This window comes from Chlorocebus sabaeus, chromosome 16 (assembly GCF_047675955.1).
Source record: "Chlorocebus sabaeus isolate Y175 chromosome 16, mChlSab1.0.hap1, whole genome shotgun sequence".
Lineage (NCBI taxonomy): Eukaryota > Metazoa > Chordata > Mammalia > Primates > Cercopithecidae > Chlorocebus > Chlorocebus sabaeus.
The window spans coordinates 76,818,868-76,842,475 of record NC_132919.1 but is presented as its reverse complement, the minus strand read 5'-3'; the positions used below and the strand labels follow the sequence as shown (position 1 = coordinate 76,842,475).

The 23,608-nt window shown below is 51.9% G+C and overlaps 1 protein-coding gene across 13 annotated transcripts in view; it reads left to right on the top strand.

Moving 5' to 3' along the window:
• The window catches only part of RBFOX3 (RNA binding fox-1 homolog 3), a 523,695-nt gene that overhangs the window by 360,327 nt on the left and 139,760 nt on the right, over positions 1-23,608 (top strand). For 9 of the 13 annotated variants that reach the window (XM_037993660.2, XM_073005459.1, XM_037993664.2 and 6 more), the window contains exon 4: positions 17,822-17,861. The exons of the other annotated variants lie outside the window; for them this stretch is intronic. The gene's annotated coding sequence lies outside the window, so the exon portion shown is untranslated. The remainder of the gene's footprint in view (positions 1-17,821; positions 17,862-23,608) is intronic. 13 annotated transcript variants of the gene reach the window in all.

The following is a 23,608-nucleotide window of genomic DNA, read 5'->3' as shown; positions in this document are numbered from 1 at the left end:
AACCTTCTGGAAAATCACCTTCATTCTCATGAACTGCAAAACTCAGCAAATGACTTCCAGGAGGCTCCTGTATCCTGGGTGCTAGGGATGCAGTGGTGAACTTGCCTCCCTGCCCAGGACCTGGGCGTTGTGGTGACTTCATTTGCACCATGGAGGACTCAGAAGTCCTGCCACCAGCTGGGGAGAAGGTTCCCTCCCATGCCCGCCCTCAGAGGCTCCGTGGGGGAAGAGGAAAGTGCTTAGGTTTGGGAACCTGACCTGGACCCACACATGGGCTCCTTGTCCGTCTGCTGCTGTGTGACCTCAGGCGGGGTGCTCAACCTCTCTGAGCTTCCTCCGTGGTAGTCCCATCCCATGGCCACCCCGTGGACCATTGCTGGGAGAATTAAAGATGATGGCATGTGAAAACCCTCTAGGGCACTGCCCAGAACACAGTAGGTGCTCAACAAATAGCAGCTGGGGACCTCCCCTGCTAGGTACGTCGCCATGCCCTCATCTGGGAGACCCCTGCCACCCTAACCACAGACAGACCAGCCAGCCTGGGGTTGGAAATTCCAGAGATGTCTCCCCTTTCCCCAGCACCCTCTCCAACCAGTGGCACCTCCTTGAAGCAGCAACTCGGGGCTGTTGCTAACTGGCTCAAATGTGGTTTTAAAAATATATATCTTCCTTTGTGATTAAAAAAAAAATTCATTTAATTAAAAATGTTGACATTGTGCCTGGACACCCTGCCAGAGAAAGTGGCTATAAATTAAACATTAGATCTTTAATGGTCCATAAAGAAATATTCGTTTCTGGTTATGTATATACCGGATATAAATAGATAAAGAAGAGGTTTTTTTCATCTGGGCGGGGAGGTAGCCTTTTTTTTTAACCTCAGCTGGATAATCTTGTTAAGTGAATATAATTAAAAGTTAAATTAATTGGAGTCCTCCCCGGCTTTGTGTCCGGGCATGTGTGGTGGAGGGCGGGTATTTGAGGTGGCGGAAAGATGGGCCCCGTCTGGCTCTAGCAGCTTTTGAGGGAGCGCCAGGTGCATTGTGCAGGAGTCGTGATTATCTCCCTCTGGGGTGACTGTCGGCCACCAGGATCTACTTGGGCTGAAAGAAGAAGGGGGATCTGAAACAGCCTTGTCAAGCGTTGCTTGTTCCTTTTTCTTGCCCCTTCCCACACAGCACCACCCCACAGGGTCAGGGCCAGAGGCTCCATCTGGGAAGCAGAGGCTGCTCAGAGAGTGACGTGACTTTGCTGAGTGTAGATGCAGAGAAGGCTGGGGGTTTGGGGGGCTGCGGCTTGCCAGGCAGGATAGAGGAGGAAGGGTGGAGGTGGCTGATTTGAGATCTTTCAGCTCCCTGCCCTCCTGTCTTGTTGGAGAAGCAGAAAGGCTGGGTCCACGCCTCACTCTCTGTGGACATTAAGACCCAAAAAGGAAGGGAGAAGAGAGGGGGATTGAGAGGGCCAGAGTGATGTGATACTAAGGACTTTCCAAGAGGGCTGCATTAGATGCCACTGTCGCAAACAAATGTAGCGGCTTGAAATGAGACAGACGGGTGGCCGTGCAGTTCTGGAGGGCAGAAGTCAGGAAGGAGTCTCACTCGGATACCAGCGAGGCATCATAATCAGAGCTGCATTTCTGGGGAATAATCCACTGCCTCCCCTGTTCCAGCCTCTAGAGGCCCCCGAACTCCTTGGCCTTTAGCCCCTTCCTCTACCCTCAGAGCCAACAATGGCCACTGAGTCCTGCTCACATCACACGCTGGCATCCTCTCCTGCCTCATCTCCCATAATGAAAGACCCTGTGATTACCCCGGGCCCACCTGGATACTCCAGGCTCCTCTCTCTGTTTTCAGGTTGGCCAGTCAGCAGCTCTGATCCCATCTGCAACCTTAATCACCCTTTGCCAGGAACCCTAACGTAGTGGCAGGTTCCAGGGCATAGGACACCTGGGGCAGCAGGAGCTGTTCTGCTGAGCGTAGGGTTCTCCTTCCTTCCTCCCTAGGGGAGGTTATGAGCACAGCCCCTGCCCCAGGCACAGAAACTTGGGAGCTCTTCAGTCCCTTGAGGCCAGAGGGGCTGAATTATGACTTCTGCAGATGCCTGAGGTGAGATAAGGCCCTGGCGTAAAGGAGCTGAGCACGATTCCCCTCACGGGGTCAAGGGGGAGGTGGACAGCTCAGAGGCTTTTAAAGTGGAAGCAATCCCAAGTGGTCCCATATGGGGTTAGAGCTGGGGGCATGCGGGTCTGAGGAAAGGATGATGGATCTGGAGAAGAGGTTCAGGTGGCATCTGAGTGGGTGGAATGCCCCATGCTATGGAGGTGAGAGAAGCATTCTAGGATCAAACTGACAGTCAATGATGGATTGGAGGATGGGGAGGAGGAGAGGGAGGGTCAGAGTGGACCCCAGCTGACTTGCTCACTTGGACGGGTGATAGCTCCATTGACTGAAATAGAGACCACTGAGCTAGGACCAGGTTTCTGGGAGAAGACCCTGAGCCTCAGACATGTGGGACAGAGCAGTCTGGGAGACACCAAGGGAAGCAAAAGGTTGGACCCACAGGGACTTCGACTGGAGTGGACATCAGGGTACAGGTTGAAGCCAGAGCTCCGAAGTTGCCTGGGGAGAAAGTAACGGGTGGAAAGAGAAGGTGCCCTGGGATACCCAGTTACCCACTAGGCAAAGGCAGGAGGAAGGGCCAGAGCCATGGGGAGACCAGGAAGGTGTGGGCCAGCCCAGGACAAAGTGTGCTTCCAGAGGCACAAGGCGTGGTCAGCAGACTCATGCCCTGCTAAGAGATGGAGAAAGACGAGGCTGGCTCAGGCCACCTGGTCTCCAGATGAGTAAGAGGCTGCTGGGTAGAGTGAGCAGGGTTGGTCTTTTCAGGTGGGAAGGGGAAGGATCCAGGAGTGTGAGCTTGGCCACTAGGGAGCTGTAAGACACTCTCCTCAGCCTGAGGGCAGACCCCTGGTGGGGGAGCCAAGGGAGAAGCAACTGGGCAGGTGGTTTGGTGCCAGGTGTGAGCATCCTCAGCCCCACGCCAAGAGGTCTTGAACCTTCCCTGAGCCTGTGGGCAGCTGTGAAGTGTACAATGGGGTGGAACCTGCCATGCAGCTGACTTGTCTGGCCACTGAGTTGAGGCTGGACATGGGAGCTGTAGATGTCTGAGCCAGGATCAAGTTCAGAGGCTGCACCGTGTTCTAGGAAGAGAAGGGGGCCTGAGCCATGTGGATTTGTGGGTAGCGGGGGTCACACAGGTACGGAAGGTGTTAAGGAAGAAGAATGGATAGGACCTGGAGACTACTTGGGTGAGCACTGGGGACGAGGGAGGGGAAAGGGTTATGCCCAGAGATCTGACTTTGGGATGCTGGATCAATTTCAATGAGTTTAGGGGTGCTGGATCAATTTCAGTGAGTTTGGGGGTACTGAATCAACTTTAGTGCCATTGACTATACTGGGAGGGGCAGGGGTGGAGGAGGTTTCAGGAGAGGCCCTCGTCTGTCCTCTGTCCCACATGTTGAGTGATTTTGGCACCAGTAACCAGGTAGTAAGATCTAGGAGGTACCAGAGGTCTGGATTGGAAACCTGCATGCAGGAGTTCCTGGTGGTGGGTGGCGGATAGAGCCAGGGCACAGAGAGCATCCAGGGTGTGTTGCTAGGACCAGAAGGGGACAAGAGAGAAGGGGAGCTGCTGAGGAGGCTGAGCTCACATCAGAAACAGGAAAAGGCTGGGCGCAGCAGCTCAGCCTATAATTCTAGCACTTTGGGAGGCAGAGGCAAGTGGATCACTTGAGGTTGGGATACCAGCCTGGCCAACATGGTGAAACCCCACCTCTACTAAAACTACAAAAATCAGCTGGGCTTGGTGGCATGCACCTGTAATCCCAGCTACTTGGGAGGTTGAGGTAGGAGAATTGCTTGGAAGAACCTGGGAGGTAGAGGTTGCAGTGAGCTGAGATCGTGCCACTGTGCTGAAGAGCGAAACTCAGAGAAGAAAGAAAGAAAGAGAGAGAGAGAAAGGGAAGGAGGGAGGGAGGGAGGGGAAGGAAGGAAGGAAAAAGAAAAGGAAAGAAAGGAAGAAAGAAACAGGGACAAGCTGCCAAGCACAGGGGCAGCTGCCAAAGGGAGGCTTGCAGAGGATACTCTCCTGTGGTACCTCAATGCTGCTTTATTTTTATAAATTAGAGGTCCTCAAAGCCTGGGAGGGCATATGAAGCCCAAGCAAGCATGTTTATCTGTTGAGGCAAATGTTTGTTCAGTATCGGCCGACCAGTGAAGCTGGGTCTCCCTGCGTGGTGCTGCTGCCCACGATGAGTGATCAGCTCATTTAACCGCCCTCATCAGGAACTCCTCCTATAATAAAAATTATTTTTGTTATTGTTCTTTAAAGTCTGACCATGAGCCCTGGGGCCTCAGGAAGGTCCATGTAAACACATCCACAATTTATCATGTGTTCCGTCTCAGCAAAGACCTTCTGCATGAACAGAACCCAGGGACGACAGCGACTATCTATTATTAAATAAACCGAACTGTCGATACAGGCACAATCCGCAAATTAGCTGCTTGTCAATGCGGGTTAGTTGCAGACAGACGTTCGCCGGGACATGGGTGTGATAGAAGTCCATTCCACATTTCACTTCTGAGGCTGTATCTAGTAGGAGACTGAAATTGATCATGTGAGTAAAGATGTGTTAATCCCGAAAGGCGATTGCTGAGCAGTAATAGTCTTTCTGAGACGGCTCTGGCAGCGGAAACTCCGAATCCAGTTGTCCCAGCAGCCTCTGAGCTGCACCAAGCGCTGAGGAACTCCTTACCACCAGGGAAGTATTACAGTTTCATCCTTAAAACTGGCTCCCTCTTGCAAGAGCCAAAGCAATGCCAGGGATGCTGGCAGGTGCAGCTAGGATGGTGAGGCTGGTGGAGATCTAAGGATACCTGGAATTTGTTTTAATGGGGTACAAAAAGACACACAGGTACAGAAATGACTGGCATGGCGGAAGAAGCCTATCTAGGGACAGATCCCTAGAGACAGGGGGCCCGGCACCAGGGACACATGGGGAGGCACCAGGCTTGGTCGGGAGGCAGAGGGAATGGGGGTCACAGGGGCAGGAGTCTTGACTGTGGTTTCCCTAGGAAGGAACGGGCAAAGCAGGGGAAGCAGTTTTGGGGCTGGCTGGTTTGGATCATTTCAGTAAGCTCTGGGCTGTGGGGCTGGCTCTGATTTTCTGTACCTGGCTCTGGGGTGATTAGGACAGGTGAACAGTCACCTGGAGCATGAGACCCTGATAGAGGAAGGGGCTTGGGGTGTGGGATCTGGTCAGCTGGTTTGCAGGTGAAGAGCACACCGCCAAGTCCATTGTTTACTGCCTCTCGGAATCTGCTACTTTGGGAGGGGCCGTCTCCCCAGGGCCAGTAAGGCTTCAGATGTCAAAGCATCAGAATACAGGAAATAAAAGACGGTGACTGCAGCAGCATTGGTGCCAAGCAGGCCGAGACACAGGGAACAGAGGGAGGTGGTTATGAGTGGGCTCTGACTTTGTTCACAGCTCAGCATCTCACTAGCCAGAATCCATAGCCCAAGCACAAACGGTGGCTTTGAAGACCTAAGCGCGTTTGGCTGCCGACGCCCCAGCAAGCAGCAGTTCCTGAGCCCGAGTCCCTAGCTTCAGGGTGGTTCCAGAGATGGTTTTGCAGGGCTTGAGAGGGTTAGTGGTCTCAGGAGTCCTTGGTCAGCTGCAGGAAGCGAGGTGGCATTGCCGACCCAGGGAGGGCAGCCTCGCTCTGGGCTCTGGCTCTGCTGGCTGAAGACCCCACTGCATCCCAGCCTATAGAGGCAAGTCCCAGCTCAGAATGGGGGCTTGGCGTGTGGCAGGCGGGGGCCCTCCCACAGAAGAGGCAGTGGATGTGGACCCTCCAGCTGCCCGCTGAGCTGCAGAGCTCCGAGGCCTCCGAGAAGGAGAATCTCTGCAGAGCTGGGGCTTGCTGCTAAGTCAGGCTGGATGCTGAATGTCTCTGCATGGACTCCCTGCCAGCCTCCGTCCCCAAAGATAGTGAGCTGATGGGGACCCCCATTGCCTCAGCGCCTCACCTGTGCCGAGGGACACAAGCACCCCCCGACAGGGCTGTGGGGAGAGAATCCTCGTGAGGAAATGTGTAAAGCACTCCGGCCGTCACTGCGGGGGACACCCAGCCAGGCCCAGGGTTGCCCGTGGGAGCTGCTCTTGGTTTTGTTTCGAAAATCATTACCTCCCAGGGAAACTAGCTTAGGTTGGGGAGTGCGGTTTAACACGTGGAAATGACGTTGCATTCATTCAGGTTTGAGCCTCCTCCCGGTAGAGGGGCATCCTGGTGCAAGTGAATCCCACTGAAGTCTCTAAGACCCCCCCTGCCCTGTCCAGGACAGACACCTGGCTTTTAATCACTTCAAAGCCACCAGCCTTTTCATCGCTTAAGGCCAAGAGGTACAGAAGTCTTGGGGTTTGTTCCAAATGTCCCTGCCTCTCCTGTGCCCCGGAGGTAGAGGAGAGCCCCGCCTCTTCTGCCCTGTTTGGGTGAAACCCACAGCCCAGGGTCTGCCCACCGGAGCTCACTGCAGCCCTAAGCAGCTCCTTTTCTGACTGCCTCAGGTGGCTGTTTCCTCCCATCATAGGCCAGGTACCTTTCACCCCCGCACCGAGAGGTGGGTCCCACTGTCACCCCCACTTTTGCAGGGGAGTAAACTGAGGCACTTCGACATTGAGTAACCCATGGGAGGTTTACCAACCATCCCGGGCTTCACTCCGAATGTGGATCAACTGCCAGATCTAAGTTCCGAGCACAGCCGGGGTCCTGCCTTGCCTTCTCTTCTCTGGCACTGGAAGAGCGGCAGATGCCCCACCCTGTGATTTTTCCCCCGATGCAAAACTCTGCATTGCTTTTCTCTAATTCTACAAATGCTTATCCAGTTGTTGCCTTAAATTGAAACAATACGGGGGCTGGACACAGTGGGATTACACTCCTGTAATCCCAGGACTTTGGGAGACCAAGGTGGGTGGATCACTTGAGGTCAGAAGTTCAAGACCAGCCTGGCCAACATGGTGAAACCCTGTCTCTACCCAAAATACAAAAATTAGCCAGGCTTGGTGATGTACACCTGTAATCCCAGCTACTCAGGAGGCTGAGACAGGAGAATTGCTTGAACCTGGGAGGCAGAGGTTACCGTGAGCCAAGATCGTGCCACTGCACTCCAGCCTGGGTGACAGAGTGAGACTCTGTCTCAAAAAATATATATATGATTATGTTATCTGTGTGTGTCTACCTGTGGCATTACCGAAGCCAGTTGGGGTGGGGAGATGGGCTGGCCATATCTCCCACCCTTCATCCTCGGCATTTTTCGGACCCCCGCCTGGCTCCCGTGGGCTCCACAGACCAGCCATTCTAGCCCCCAACCTCCAGCAAACTTGGCCTGTTAGCTACTTTTATTTTGTAAGTAGGTTGATGGAGGCAGATTTCTGAAAATCTTAGAGGAATGAACAGGTTGGTTTCTTAAGGGATTTGCTCAGGAAATGCAATTTTGCCCAGCTCCCAAAGGAGAAAGGACATGTCTAAATTATTGATAATGAAACATGCTCATCTAAGAAGGCGGCATTCTCCAGTTGCCTGCGTGCTGAGTGCCGTCTGCCCTGTGTATTAACTCGGCTCCTTTTCCTGTCTCCGCCGTCCTCCCTCCACCCCCATCCCATTGGCGCAGCTCACAGCCACACTTGGGCAGGACCAAACCCAGCATCCCCCACGACACTTCTGCTGGGAGGCCACATCCTCGGTCCAGCCATGTCCCTCTCTGCAGAGAGGTGGTGCCTCTTCAGGTCTCAAGGAGTTTCCATCTCTCCAAGGGATGTCGGATGGGTCTTGAGATCTCACCACCACGCCTGTGAACACAGCCAGGCTGGCTCTCCATACTCGGGAGCAGGGAGACAGGAGCAGCACACAGCAGTCAAGTGGGGACTGGATGGCCATCTGGACACCATCATTACCGAACTCTGGCTCAGCTGAGTGTTGGAGGGAATGTGGTGTGCAGCACCAGCTCTGGGGAGAGTGGCTCAGACAGGGACTCCGCTTCCCTTCGCAGTAGAAGGAAGAACAGCCCACTCAGCGTAATCAGACACCAGCAAAGGGAGGTGACCAAGAAATCCGGGAACCCAAAGGTGTGCATGGCCCCTGTCCATGAGCAGTTGGGGGCGGGGACTGTTCCTCTCATGCAGCGCTGTGCCCTGTGCCTGGCTGCAAGGCAGGGAGGGAAGGAGGCACACGGGCCCCCGTGGCATCAGGGAAGACTTGGAGAATGACCTGAGGCAGGGTCGTTTCAGCTTGTGTCCATGTAATTCTATAGATGGTTTTCCATTGTCATAGCCACATAAAATCAGACAGAAGCACATCAGCAGACAGAAGTCAAGGTCAGACAACGGAAGACAGAGAGGGCAGGAAAATGAGGCAGTGGGGCTTTTAGATACAACCAGCAAGGTTGAGCCACAATTTTTTTTTTTTTTTTTTTATGACTTGCTCGTGGCTGAAGCAAAATGGGAAATGGGGCCATTGACATGATTCTCATTGTCTTAAAAAATGGATTAAAATCCAAATGTCCGCCAGGCATGGTGGCTCATGTCTGGAATTCCAGCACTTTGGGAGGCCGAGGCCGGCCGATCATTTGAGGTCAGGAGTTCGAGACCAGCCTGAGCAATATGGTGAAACCCTGTCTCTACTAAAATACAATAATTAGCCAGGCATAGTGATGTGCACCTGTAATCCCAGCTACTCCTACTAGGGAGGCTGAGGCAGGAGAATCGCTTGAACCCAGGAGGTGGAGGTTGCAATGAGCTGAGATCACGCCACTGCACTCCAGCCTGGGCAACAGAGTGAGATGTCTCAAAAAAAAAAAAAAAATCCAAATGTTCATCCGCGGACGAATGGATAAACAAAATGTGGTGTATCCGTATAGTGGAATATCACTCAGCCTCAGAGAGGACTGAAATTCTGACCTGAGCTGCAATAGGGATGAACCTTGAGGACATTATGCTGAGTGAAATGGCCGGGCACAAAAGGACAAATACCGTCTGATTCCCTGTAAATGAGGGTCCCTGGAATAGGCCGAGTCATAGAGGTAGAAAGTAGAATGGGGGTTGCCAGGGGCACGGGGGGGAGTGGAGAGTGGGTGTTTAATGGGGACAGAGCTTTGGTTTGGAGAGATGAAGTAGTCCTGGAGATGTGTGATGGGAGTGGGGAGTGGAGATGAGCGGTGGGAGTGGGGACGGGCTGTGGGAGTAGAGATGGGCTGTGGGAGAGGGGGGTGGGCGGTGGGAGTGGAGATGAGCGGTGGGAGTGAGGACAGGCAGTGGGAGTGGAGACGGGCTGTGGGAGTGGGGGTGGGCGGTGGGAGTGGGGGTGGGTGGTGGGAGTGGAGGTGGGTGGTGGGGGGGTGAGTGGTAGGAGTGGAGATGAGCGGTGGGAGTGGAGATGAGCGGTGGGAGTGGAGATGAGCGGTGGGAGTGGAGATGAGCAGTGGGAGTGGAGATGAGCGGTGGGAGTGGATATGAGCGGTGGGAGTGGGGACAGGCAGTGGGAGTGGAGATGGGCTGTGGGAGTGGGGGTGGGCGGTAGGAGTGGGGGTGCGTGGTGGGAGTGGATATGAGCGGTGGGAGTGGGGGTGAGCGGTGGGAGTGGATATGAGCGGTGGGAGTGGGGACGGGCAGTGGGAGTGGAGACGGGCGGTGGGAGTGGGGACGGGCGGTGGGAGTGGGGACGGGCGGTGGGAGTGGGGGTGGGTGGTGGGAGTGGAAGTGGGTGGTGGGGGGGTGAGTGGTGGGAATGGGTGAATAGTGTGAGGTGCTTCATGCCACTGAACTGTGCACCTAAAGATGGTTAAAATGGTACCTTTTATGTTATGGGCATTTACCACAGAAAATTCAAACAAAACAAAAAAGTAGCTTCCAAATACATGTCAAAGGAACAACCATTTTCCTGGGGTCCTTTGGTCTGAACGGTCTTTCTCAGGGTCCGATTGTGTGAGGCCACCGTGGCATGTGTCGTCAATGCCTCTCAGGGGTGGGCCAGTGAGTTCCGTTCAGCTAAGTTCTGCTCATGCAAAGCCAGCACCTTCCCCACGCCCTCCCACCTGAGGGCAGCCAGGTGCCTGCAGACCTCATCCCACCAGACAGAACCTCTAATATATCACCCAAGCAATTAACTGTGGTCGAGTTCGCAGTCCCAAATGGCACTCCTGGGCAAAGGCACATGGGCCTTGCAAAGCCCCCACAGCTGGAAGAGTCAACTGGCCACAGGAGGTTTGGGCTGATGTTGGGCGTTGAGGCTGCACACGTGCTAGGGTGGGAGGCAGGTTGGAGTTAGACCCGGCAATGAGCAAAAGGAGCACAGTGAGTTTGCTCCCGGGGCCACGCTGCTTTGCCCCCTGCTCACTCTGATGCTCCAGGCTTTACCCGGGAGTGCTCAGCCTGAGCAGAATAATCAGCTCTAAGCACAAGCTTGTGGTCAGGTGGGTCTCGACGCAAACTCCAGCTGCAACCGCTACCAGCTGTGGCATTTAGGGCAAGCTGCTTTACTTCCCCAAGCTTCAGATTTGATTCTGGAAACTGGAAGTGATCGTAGTACCTGCCCCCTGGGGTGGTTGTAAAGCTGAAATGACATCATCAATGGCATAACCCCAGAAAAGCACAGTCCCCAGCAGGTAGCCTGGCACGCATTCAGCAAGCACTAGGCGTGCATGCTGCTGTCACAGGGCCCACAGCAGTGTCCAAGCAGGCAAAGAGGGAGTAAGGCCCCACTGGAGCAGAGCTAAAGGCCTAGAGTGCCTGAAAGGACCTTGAAGGTGGGACTCCAGGCAGGTTGCTGGGCGGCCCTGTCCGGGCTTCCTGGGAGAGGAGGCCAAACTACTCTGAGCACAGCGTGTAACCCCTAACCCCTGCCCTGCTGCGCTGTGGAGGACCAGTAAGGACCAGTAAGGGGATGGCCCTTCCCATGGGCCTAAGTATGGGCTGTGTGCTCAAAATCCAAAGCCACTCCAGTGGCCACTGTGATGGCCAGAACCTGCCAGAACTCCCCGGTCTCGGTAACGATGGCTCAGAGCCATAAACCAGATCCCCTCCCCTGCCCTCTCCTGCCCTATGCTCCCTTCCCCTTCCCTCCCCTCTCCTTTTCTCTCCCCTCCTTTCCTCTCCCCTCCTTTCCTCTCTAAAGGCAAATTTCTATTCAGACGGAGGAGGAAAACATCACATTAAATAGATGTGGCTCTCCTGCTCTGATCACCATCATCACAAGCCAGGTTTAAGCCTCCACAGTTGATTTTTTATTTATAAAATTGCACCCCTCACCTCCAGTTTCCCTTAGGGAAAGAGCACAAACAGATCGTTTCAGAAAATCCGAAGTAACACAACAAGAGAGTGGTACACGGGGAGTTTCTCAAAGCTGCCTGGAGGACCCTCCACACGGCCTGCCCCCCACCCTGGGGCTCCTCAGGTAGCACCCCCTCCACCAGCAGCAGCAGCGCACTGGGAACCAGAGCTCCCGAGGTCTTTCCTGGCACCAGCGCCTCTGCTGCAGGAATAAATCTACTCTGACCATAAACTGGTCCAAACACCGTCACTGCACATTTAGGAAAACACGGAAGAAGAAAAGCAAAGAATAGAGTGAATATGTGGAAACTGTGTGTGCTGGACTGAATGTCGGTCACTCCTCAAAATTCCTATATAGAAGCCCTAACCCCACAAGGGATGGTATCTGCGGATGGGGCCTTTGGGAGGTGATTGGGGTTAGATGAGGTCATAAGGGAGGGTCCCTTTGCAATGGGATTAGTGCCCTTACAAGAACAGACACCAGGGAGCCTGGTTTCACGCTGTCTCCTTGCCACATGAAGACGCAGTGAGAAGGCGTCTGTCTACAAGCCAGGACAAGAGCCCTCACCAGCACCCAACCACGCTGCTCCCTAATCACAGACTTCCAGCCTCCAGAACTGGGAGAAACACATTTGTGTTGTTTAAGCCGGCAGCCTACGGTATTATCATGGCAGCCAAAGTGACAAAAACCATCTCCCTGCCTCAGACAATCAAGCTTCCTCCCGCACAAACAGGTCCATGTGGTCACAGTCGTCTTCCTCAGCACCTTCCACATCAACATCAGTTAGATGTGCTCCCCTAAACCCTGGCACCAGGACAGGCCGCATTTTTCCCTGCCCCTCTTCCCAGCCATCATCTGTGGCTGATTCAGTTGTTCTTGTCAATGGAGTTAAGAAAAGGTGCAGGTGTCCCAAAATGATGGAATCTCCACATATCACCTCTCCAGAAGCGCAGGATGGCGTTACACAGAGGGCTCAAACTTAAAGTGAAACAGGCCGAGTGCCGTGGTTCACAACTGTAGCCCCAGCACATTGGAAGGCTGAAGTGGGAGGATCACTTGAGGCCAGGAGTTTAAGACCAACCTGGGCAACATACTGAGACCCCCCCCGCCCCGCCGCCAAATCTCTACCAAAAAAAATGGAGAGACAGAGAAAGAGAGAGAGATCCAGCCAGCCAGGCATGTTGGTGCATGCCTGTAGTCTCAGCTACTTGGGAGGCTGAGGCAAGAAGGTGACTTGAGCCCCGGAGATGGAGTCTGCAGTGAGCTATGATTGTGCCACTGCGCTCCAGCCTGGGCCACAGAGCAAGATTCTGCTCAAAAAAAAATTTTTTAATTGAAAAATTTAAAAAATAAAGTGAAACAAACCAGGAAAAACATCAGAACATCCCCTTTCTCATCTTGGAATCAAGGGTAAGAATGTATCCCTAGGGCCAGGCACGGTGGCTCACGCCTGTAATCCCAGCACTTTGGAAGGCCAAGGCAGGCGGATCAGGCGATAGAGACCACAGGTGAAACCCCGTCTCTACTAAAAATACAAAAAATTAGCCAGGTGTGATGGCAGGCGCCTGTAGTCCCAGCTACTCAAGAGGCTGAGACAGGAGAATGGCATGAGCTCGGGAGGCAGAGCTTGCAGTGAGCCGAGATCACACCATTGCACTCCAGTCTGGGTGACAGAGTGAGACTCCGTCTCAAAAAGAAGAAGAAGAAGAATGTGTCCCTAATGGGGCTGACTTGAGGTCAATGATGTATATTCAGTGCCTGACGCAGTAGATGTTCAATAAATAAGAAACGTGATGGCCACTGCTAAGAAATTGACTTTATCAAAGAGCTGGGGACACATCCATGCAGAAATCCATGTTCCGCTTGCTCTGTGCCTTTCTAGACCTTCCCCGTAGTCAAGTAACTTGCACCTAACTGGGGAGAGAAGGGGCGTATGTGTGACGGCAAAGCTGAAGGGCCACCGATGAGTGGGAGTGGCCTGATTTCCACATGAGGGTTGTTTCCTGGCCAGTTGTCTTGCATGATCCACTAATGATAAGTTTTACTAAGGGACACGTCTGCTTTTCATTTCAAGGGCCACACAAGCAAGCCCCAGTTTAATTTCTGAAGAATGAGATGTTTTATGGACAGAAGACAGCTAGGGTTAAAGGCTTTGGGAGGTGGGAGATTTCCATTGTTTGGACGGAGTTCAATAAAGACAGAATCACATGTCCTTGAGGAGAACTGCAGGGAGAAGCCCACAAGGACCTCGTCTTTGGAGGGACTGATGCGAAGGTGGGAGGTCGAGCTGTGAGCCAGGTGGAATCAAGGGGCCTAAAGGAGAGACAGGACAGAAGGAGAACACTAGAAAAGGCCTCTCCAGGTGGATAAATGCACATCTGTGGCTGGGATTCCCCAAGAGCAAATATTACTCTCAAAGGATCCAATCCCATGCTTCAAAACAGGGGTCCAGCTCTGACCTCTGGAGGCAAACGCTTACCTGTTACAAGGCCATTCCATTGTTCATTCATTCATAAACATGCTTTCCTTTCCATGCCTCTGGTCCATGGTGGCCCCACACCAGTGTTTGGGGACACTGGAACCTCTAAGATATGGCCTCTGCCCATGGGGGTGTCACAGTCTAGTGGGAAGGCAGACCACGGGCTCCACATTGGACGCTCACCCTCTGGGAGTGTGGAGACAATCTGAGCCTGGCAGGCGGTTCTTCCTCTGTCTGGGCTTTGCCGGAGGGCGTGACTGCACGTGCACTGGGGGAAGTCGGCGCCCCTGTGCTGATCCCCGTGTTCCTCCATGAACCTGATTCACGGAGGCAAAAATTACCATAATTGATTATCCCGCTGAGCGGCTGAGAGCAGTGTTTGCTAACAGTGAGGCTGAGAATCAGCTCCGTATTTCATGACCCTGGGAGCACGCCCATGGGATGTCATCCAAAAGGCCCGTGGAGTGGGAATGAACCCGGGGGCCTCTCTCCTTCCGCCACCTCCAGGATTGGGCAGGTGGGGCAGGGACCAGAGACATAGAAAATGCTGGGAATACAGAAGAGGATGGGGAGCCGGCATTCATCTCAGAAACACAAAGCCAGGCGCCATCCCAGGGACGGGCAGCCAGGCCACCGCAGGAGTGGGTGCTCCGCACGGAGACCACCTTCCTTTCCATGCGCAAGGGCCTCCTGGGAGGTGCAGGGAATTTCATGACCCTGGAGGTTCTGTGAAAGGACGGAGGACGAAGCTGGGTCCGGGGAGCTCCTGGCCCGAAGAGCCAGGAAAACAGGTCGGACCCTGTGGTTGAGGCATCAGGCTCGACCGGCTCTTTGACCCTCTCTCTAGTATTGGAGCTTTCAAAAATGAGGACTCTCTGGTGATTGAAATGGGGCCCAGCCTCCAGGCCTCCAGATGCCACTGCAGCCCCTGGGTTCACACAGTGCAGGTAGGACGTATTTCACCTTGACCAAATAAAAACGCTCGTAAGTGTGTGACACATTTAAGAGAACTCGAGGGATGCCAGCAATCTCTCAGGAGAGAAGGGTTGGCAGAGGCAGGGAAGCTGGGTGGATGGGGTGGGGTGAACAGGGTGCTCTGCCAGCTCCCATCTGGGCTGATGTGGCCCAAAGATGGAATTCCAGAGCCGAAAGGTGTTATTGTGCTGGGAGAAAATCTAAGGACTTGGGCACAGAGCCTGGGCCAGTAGAGGAGAAAGGACCGGGGACACGGAGATGTTCGGGAAGAGAGGTGAAGCCCTGAATCCTTGGCTTAGTCCTGCTTCACCTTCTCAGCCCACGGGCCCAAGCCTGCCTCCAGCAGAGCCACAGACATACTCTTCCAAGGCTCTGGACCTGGCTCCACATCCACATGCCTGGCTGTGTGTTTGTTCAGTGGGGCTGGATTCAATGGAACCAAATTGTATTGAATTGGAAGAAGAACTCACTTCAAGAAAAGAAATCACCAATAAGAAAATCCAGCTGGGGGCGGTGGCTCACACCGTAATCCCAGCACTCTGGGAGGGCAAGGCAGGTGGATCGCCTGAGGTCAGGTGTTCAAGACCACCCTGACCAACATGGTAAAACCCCATCTCTACTAAAAATACAAAAAATAGCCAGGCATGGTGGCGCGTGCCTGTAATCCCAGCTGCTTCGGAGGCTGAGGCAGGAGAATCGCTTGAACCGGAGAGGCAGAGGTTGCAGTGAGCTGAGATCGCACCATTGCACTCCAGCCCGGGCGACAGAGCGAGACTCTGTCTCAAAAAAAGAAAAAGTCCCCCAAATTAACGAAGGCAGCAGCTGATGCAAGCCGCTCAGATGACGCATTTCCTTTCGAAATGACTCTCACTGGCAGTGCCTTCCAATCACACCTGCCCTTCTCAGCGTCACTTTGTGAGCTGTGTGTGGAAACGGCTCCACGGGCCAGAAGTTACCTTTGCCATTTTACTGGGGAGGAGAACAGGGACTCCACCGAGCTACCTTGGAAATGGCCCGCCCAGTGCCCAGTTCAAGTTCAGCTGCTTCGTGGCCCATAGCCCTCCCTGATGCGGCTAGGAGGGGCCCACCTATGACGTACCCAATACTGCCATTGTGATCTGCACAAACCCAGCAGAGAAGCCAGGCCCTATGCAGTTTCATGTTCTGTGGCCACATTCATTCTCACCTCCCACAGGGTGGGGTACCCCTTTCCATCTGTGGGTGAGACAGGCAGCTCGGATAACCTGCTCTGGGGGATGGGCCGGCTGACCCAGTTACTATGGTCACAGTCACTTCACCAGCTGGGGCCTTGGTTTCTTTATCTGAAGAATGGGAAGAGTGAGAAGTGTGCCTGCCTGCTAGAGCTGTTGGGAGGGCTGAATGAAGCAATGTACAGGAAGCACCTGGCTCATAAACCATGCAAACGAAACGACCACAGTTATCTTTTTACAGTGATATGGATGAGGACAGTGGTGGTGATTTTTCTAGATCTGAAGAAAGAGGCCCAGTCTGACCGTCTTTCAATTCCAGAAGCTTTTCATTTGCTTTTAGTTTTTACACTAAGTTTTAAAAAAATACGCACACACACACATATGCACGGGAGGCCGGGGGCAGGGACTGGCGTCTTAACAGCTATGGATATTCTTTTTGGAGTGACGGAAAGGTTCAGGCATCAGAGAGCAGTGGTGATTGACAGCAGTGTGAATGTACTCAATACCACTGAATTGTACATTTGAAAATGGTTAAAATTGCAAATTTTATGTTATGTGCATTTTACAATTTTAAAATGTGCAAGTCATGTACACAGAAAATTATGAAACATTACTAAAATAAAGGAAGAAAATCTAAGTTTGTTTAAAGCACACTGTACACTTTGTTTCTAAACTCCTCAGTGACCTACTAAGTAAGAAAAGGAAGGTGTCCAGGCACGCGTGTGAAGTCCCAGGCCCCGGGGAGCTAGCTTTGTGACTTAGGCAGGAGCGGATAGCCTGGCCCCGGGCCCTGGATCATAAAGTGAGTGAGTGGTGGTCCTTGCCAGTCTGTCCGTATCACTGAGCCGTTCCTGCTGCTGGTAGGTGCACCTGACTCACAGTAACACACAACGATTGCCTCTATAATTATGTGTTTGATGGGATTTAGAATTTGCTAAATGACTTTTCTTTAATAACATAAAATGAACATGCAGGCCGAGGCGGGTGGATTGCCTGAGCTCAGGAAGTCGAGGCAACCCTGGGTAACATGGTGAGACCCCGTGTCTACTAAAAATACAAAAAATTAGCTGGGCTTGGTGGCACACACCTGTACTCCCAGCCAGTCGGGCGGCACGAGAATCGCTCGAACCTGGGAGGCAGAGGTTGCAGTGAGCCAAGATCGTGCCATTGCACTCCAGACGGGGCGACAGAGCGAGACTCCGTCTCCAGAAACAAATTAAATAAATAAATAAAATGAATGTGCATGCCATGACTGCACTCAAAGTGACAGTGACCCCCGCCCTACACCTGGAGGAGGAAGCAAATCCCCACAGCAAATCCCTGCAGCGTGGCAGAGGAAACCCAGTGTGAAACTAAATGTCACCATCAACAAGCCACAAGGCCTGCATTCGTGGACAACCTCAAACCAGGTGGTAGGGTGCTAGGAGAAGAGGAAAGGGGTTGCTTGGAGTTTGAGGCAAAGGAAAGAAAGAGAGGGGGAAAGAAAGGAACATCCAGAGTAACAGAGAAAATGAGTCTGAAACCTCTGGGTGGCCGGTCCACCGTGCCCTGTTTTGCTTTATCTCTGCCTGTTATCTAAACGCTGCCTCCCAGCCATGCTTGAGATGCAGATGGCAGCCAGAGGTTAACCCGGGCAGGTTTCCTCGGACTTCCAGGGAGATGATGCTTCCACCTCCAGACTTCCCTAGTCGATGAGCAAATAGTATCGCCAGCAACCAGATGCATGATGACAACATTGATTGTGATTCTCTCTCCTTTCTCTCTTTTTCTTTTCTTAGAGAGCCCAGAGTGCCTCGGGGATAATTGGCTGAATAAAAGGTATAAAGACTTCTCTATTTTTCCTGAATAGTTTTTGACAGATATGAGCATGTTGAACATCTTGGGAGCTGCTGATAATGAAAGCCTGGAGTTTCTGGGGTTTCCCAGCCACTGGAGGGAGGAAGAGTTTGGGGGCTGAGGCGGGAAAGCTTGGCGCCGTTAAGCACCTCTGTGTCGTCTTCTCTCTTGTCCCCCGTGGGCGAGCCCAAAATGTGCTGGGGAAAGCAGGACTGGGGGCCAGAGGGGCTAAAGAGGAAATGGATAAATGGGGTAAGGATGGAGGACGATTGTTTTTAGGCAATTCTGGCTGGCCTGAGAAGCAGTGTCGCTGCCTTCCTGATCCTTTCCCTCCCCCAACCCCAAGGTCCCCCACCCCAGCTGCTCCGTGCATGGCCACCCATCCCTCAGGTCATCCCAGCTCGCTGGTCCAGGGTGGTCCGACTCACCTCCATGGCCTGGTCTCCTTAGGGAAAGGGGCTTCAGATATCAGCTCAGTTCCCAGTGTTGACCCTTGCTGGGGGACTGGCTGCTACGGCCTGAGCCCATTGGTTCATTGCTCCGTACCTCCAACCCCATTACCCACCTGTGGCTGACCCCCTCCACAGATTCACTTGCAGAGTTTTACTTTAGGGAGATTATTACACAAGTACGATGCTTCTGGACTTTCGATGGGGTTAAGTCCCGATAAACCCATCATAAGGTGAAAATATTGTAAGTCAAAAACGCATTTAATGGACCGGCCATGGTGGCTCATGCTTGTAATCCCAGTACTTTGGGACGTCAAGGTGGGCAGATCACCTGAGGTCAGGAGTTCAGGACCAGCCTGGCCAACGTGGCGAAACCCCCTCTCTACAAAAAATACAAAAATTAGCCAGGCATGGTGGCGGGCATCTGTAGTCCCAGCTACTGGTAGGCTGAGGCGGGAAAATCGCTTGAACCCGGGAGGTGGAGGTTGCATGAGCTAAGATCACACCATTGCACTCCAGCCTGGTCAACAGAGCAAGACTCCGTCTCAAAAAAAAAAAGCATTTAATACCCCTAAAAACCCCAACGAACATAAAGTCGAAAAATTCTAAGTCAATTGTAAGTCAAACCTTCGTAAGTTGGAGATCATCTATAATGTATATTTATTGAGAACAAAATTAGAAAATGCAGACTTGCCACGAATTTGCAGCCCTCGGTCCTCAGGGGGCCTCCCTTCTGCTAGGTCCTGGGTCTTGGGTGGTGTGTGTATAAGGCCAGCACAGCGTTTTTCAAAAACCAGGACCAGAAAGTAGATCCGTCGGGGTTAAAGGAGTACGAAGGCTTCTTCAGCTAAAACTAGAAAAGTTTGGCACTCTTTTTTTGTACTGCGTTTGCCCTAAGCCCACCCTTGGCTCAGAAGTGGGCACTGACCAAATGGCCTGGAACTAGACCTGACATTAGAACTAGACCTGAGCCGGGGGCTTCCGTCCTAGAAGCCGGTCACCTCGGAGCCACTCAGGGCTGCGGGCAGAGGCAGCTCGGGCTCTGCTCCCAGCTTTCCGGCTTTCCAGCCGGAAGAGGACAAAGAGACAGAGCCCAGGGGGTCCCCTTCACAGGGCCTCGGGCTTCCCACAGTGGACCGTGTGTATCAGGGTTCCCCCTACCGAGTGGGCGCCCCTGCCTGTCAAGGTTAGATGCAGTTTTCCGTGGGAGGCGAGAGGAATGCCGCCGGGTACTGGCCTCACAGGCGCCCCCAAGTGTTCACGACGAGTAGGGCAGCAGCCTTCACACAGCCGCCTCCTGAGATGCCACCGCTGTAAACTGTATCTATTTTACAGGGAAGCATCGGAAGGAGCCTCCTGGTGAGTCGTTTGTAGCATTAAGAATCCATTTGTGGGGCCGGGCGCGGTGGCTCACGCCTGTAATCCCAGCACTTTGGGAGGCCGAGGCGGGCATATCACCTGAGGTCAGGAATTCAAGACCAGCCTGGCCAATGCAGTGAAACTCCATCTCTGCTAAAAATACAAACTTTAGCCGGTCATGGTGACAGGCACCTATAATCCCACCTACTCGGGAGGCTGAGGCATGAGAATCGCTTGAACCCGGGAGGCAGAGGTTGCAATGAACCGAGATTGCGCCACTGCACTCCAGCCTGGGCAACAGAGCGAGACTCCGTCCAAAAAAAAAAAAAAAAAAATCCATTTGTACTCTAAGTATTGATGCAGTCATTTGCCTGGCCCTGTAAACTTGGATGTTTTTTAAATAGCTTTATTGAAGTACAAAGGGCGCATGATAAACTTCACCTAGAGTATGCAATTTGATAAGCTTTTATATATATGTATACCCATGACACCATCACCACCATCAAGATAATGGTTGTGTTCGTCACCCACAACCATTACATTGTGCCCCTTTGTAATGTCTTCCTCACACCCCATCCAATCCCCTCTTCCAAGGCAAGTACTGACTCTGCTTCTTGTCACTGTAGAATATTTATATTTTCTGGAGTTTTATGTAAATAGAATCGTAGCATCCGTCGTCATTTTCTGCTTGCCTTCCTCCACTCATCATAGTTATTCGGAGGCTCTTCTCTGATGTTGTACATAGAAATACTTTTTTCCTTGTTCTGGCCAAGTAGTATTCCACGCGGGGATTGAGCTACAAAGCACTGACTCATTCACTCCTTGAAGGACATTTGGGCGGTTTCCAGTCTGGGACTGTTACAGATACAGCTGCTGTGAATATGTGTGTGCAAGTCTGTGCATGGACATATTCTTTCTTTTCTGTTGGGTGAAATGGCTGGATCTCAAGGTAAGTATATTTTAATGCCCTAAATAAGTGCCAAACAGTTTTTCCAAAGTGGTTGCACAACTTCACATTCCCACCAGCCATGGGTGAGAATTACAGTTCTTCAGCCTCCTCAACCTTGGTGTTGTCAGTCTTCGTAACTTTAGCCATTCGACTAGGTGTGTCGTGGTAGCTCACTGTGGTTTTAATCTATATTTCCCTAGTGACTAATGATGTTGAGAATCTATTCATGTGGTTATTTGGCATTTATTATGTCTTCTTTGCTAAAATGTAAAGAGATTTTTTTCTCCTATGCTTTCTTCTAGGTGTTCTGTAGTTTCAGGTTTTATATTTGGTTCCACGATTTTTCTCGAATTAGCTTTTGTGCATGGGGCAAGCTATGGATTGAAGTTTATTTTTCTCCATGTGGATGTCCAATGATTCCACTATTACGTGTTAAAAACATCATCCTTTCCCCCACTGAATTGTCCCTGCAGTCTTACCAAAAATCAGTTGTCATGTGTATGTGAGTCTATTTCTGGGTTTGATATTCTGTTTCTTGGATCTCTTGACCTGTCTTGATGCCAATCCTACCACAACTATTACAGTGATTGTTATGGCTTCCTAGTAAGTCTTGAAACCAGTTAATCTTCCCGTCCTTTGTCCTTCTTTTTCAAAGTTGTATTGGCTCTTCTAGGCCCCTTACGTTTCTATATGAATTTTAGAATTAGTGTGTGAATTTCTAAGAAAAAAAGAAAATGCCTGCTGGGATTTTGATCAGGATTGAACTGAATCTAATAAGTCAGTTTGAGGGACTGATGTGCCAATCTGACCTCGGATTATAATCCCCATGTGTCAAGGGCAGGGCCAGGTAGAGGTAATTGGACCATGGGGGTGGTTTTCCCCATGCTGTTCTCATGATAATGGGTGAGTCTCACGCGATCTGATGGTTTTATAAGTGTCTGGTATTTCCCCGCTTGCACTCATTCTATCTCCTGCCGCCCTGTGAAGAGGCATCTTCTGCCATGATTGTAAGTTTCCTGAGGCCTCCCCAGCCATGTGGAGCTGTGAGTCAACTAAACCTCTTTCCTTTATAAATTACTCCATCTTGGGTATTTCTTCATAGCAGCATGAGAACGGACTAATACAGCACTCATTGACATCTTAACAATACTGGGCCTTCTGACTCATAAACAAGGTATTTCTCTCCATTTATTTAGAATTTCTTTAATTTCATCAATGGTTTATGGTTTTCAGTGTATGGATTTTGCACATCTTTTCTTAGATTTATGCCAATGTCATTCATATTTCAATGCTTCTTAAAATGATATTTTTCTTTCAATTTCTGATTGATTGTTGCTAGCGCATAGAAATAAAATAGATTTTTTTGTACATTGATCTTGTGTCCTGCAGCTTTGCTAAATCCATTTACTAGTTCTAGTAGATTTTGTGTCAATTCCATCAGATTTTCTGTATAAATGATAATGTTAACAAAGGCAATTTTCTTTTACAATAAATACAGACCCAATGTGCCTGGGGCTGTATTTATTCTAGGTCTGATTGTTCCTGCTACTAAGGCAAGACTCTGCATGCTCTACCCAGTGCCCTAGGAACAGTAAAGAGTTCCTGTTCCAGTACAACTAGTGAGGACTGAGTTATTCCTGGCCCTGTGAGGGTGCCGAGTGCTGTGTCCTTCATCCCTCCGGGGGGTTCTCACCTCAGCCTTGGGTGGTTTCCTCCAAAGCTTGTGCTGATCGGTACTCAGCTGAGTGCTCAGTGGGACCCTCTGAGTATCTGTAGAGCTCTTTCTCCGTCCAGCTGTCTTCTTCCCATTGCTCTGTCTTATAACTCCAGCCACCTTGGCTCCCCACCTCTCAGCTCTGTCTCCTCAACTCAGGGACTACACCAGGCTTGACCTGGGGTCCCTGCACCATGGCCTGAAAACTTCCTCAAGACAGTCAGCTGGAACGACCATGCAGCTCCTATATGACCATCACCGGGGGATCACTATGACCATCACCGGGGGATCACTGCCCTTCACTGTACCTTGTCCAGTGTCTCGGAAACTAGTCTTCAGCTTGTTGTTATTGTTCTAGGAGGCAGACACATCAGTCCCCATTTCTCCATCTTGACCAGAAGCAGAACTGTTTTCTTCTTTACACTAAAGCTGTCTCTGCAGTAACTGCCCAGCTGCTGGAACAAACCCAGGCACATACACGGGCTGGGCCTGGCCCTTGTCCCCAGTCCCCTGCAGGGTGGAAGGAGATGAGCTGCAGGGCTGTCAGAGCACTCGTGGGCCTGGGACACACAGTCCTAGTGTAGAGACAGACACCTTTGCTTGCCATGCCTTGAGCACAGCCTCCTCTCCTCAATGACGAGGGCTCTGCAGGAGCCAGAACTTAGCTCTGGAAAGGCTGAACAAGAAGACTGCTTCACAGCGTTTCTTCTCAGGAACATTTTGATTGTAAATAAGGAGAGCCTGGTGCCGTGGCTCACGCCTGTAATCCCAGCACTTGGGAGGCCGAGGCAGGCGGATCACGAGGTCAGGAGATCGAGACCAGCCTGGCTAACATGGTGAAACCCCGTCTCTACTAAAAAAACAAAAAATTAGCCAGGCATGGTGGCACGCGCCTGTAGTCCCAGCTACTTGGGAGGCTGAAGCAGGAGGATTGCTTGAACCCAGAAGGCAGCGGTTGCAGTGAGCCAAGATCATACCACTGCACTCCAGCCTGGGTGACAAAGCGAGACTCCATCTCAAAAGTAAATAAATAAATAAGGAGAGAATATGAGAGAAAAACAATGCCTGCAAGCCTCTCAAAGACTGAGTGGTAAGGAACATGAGAAAACTGGGGAGAAGGGAACCTAGAGGCCACCAGCAACCCACCAGCCTCATCATCACTGTGTGTCACCATGCCTCTGGGCTGCACCCTCCTTGCCCCCAGTGAGAATAGCTGAGGAGGACCCATGAGAAGCTGAGCCTATTTGGTCTTAAATCA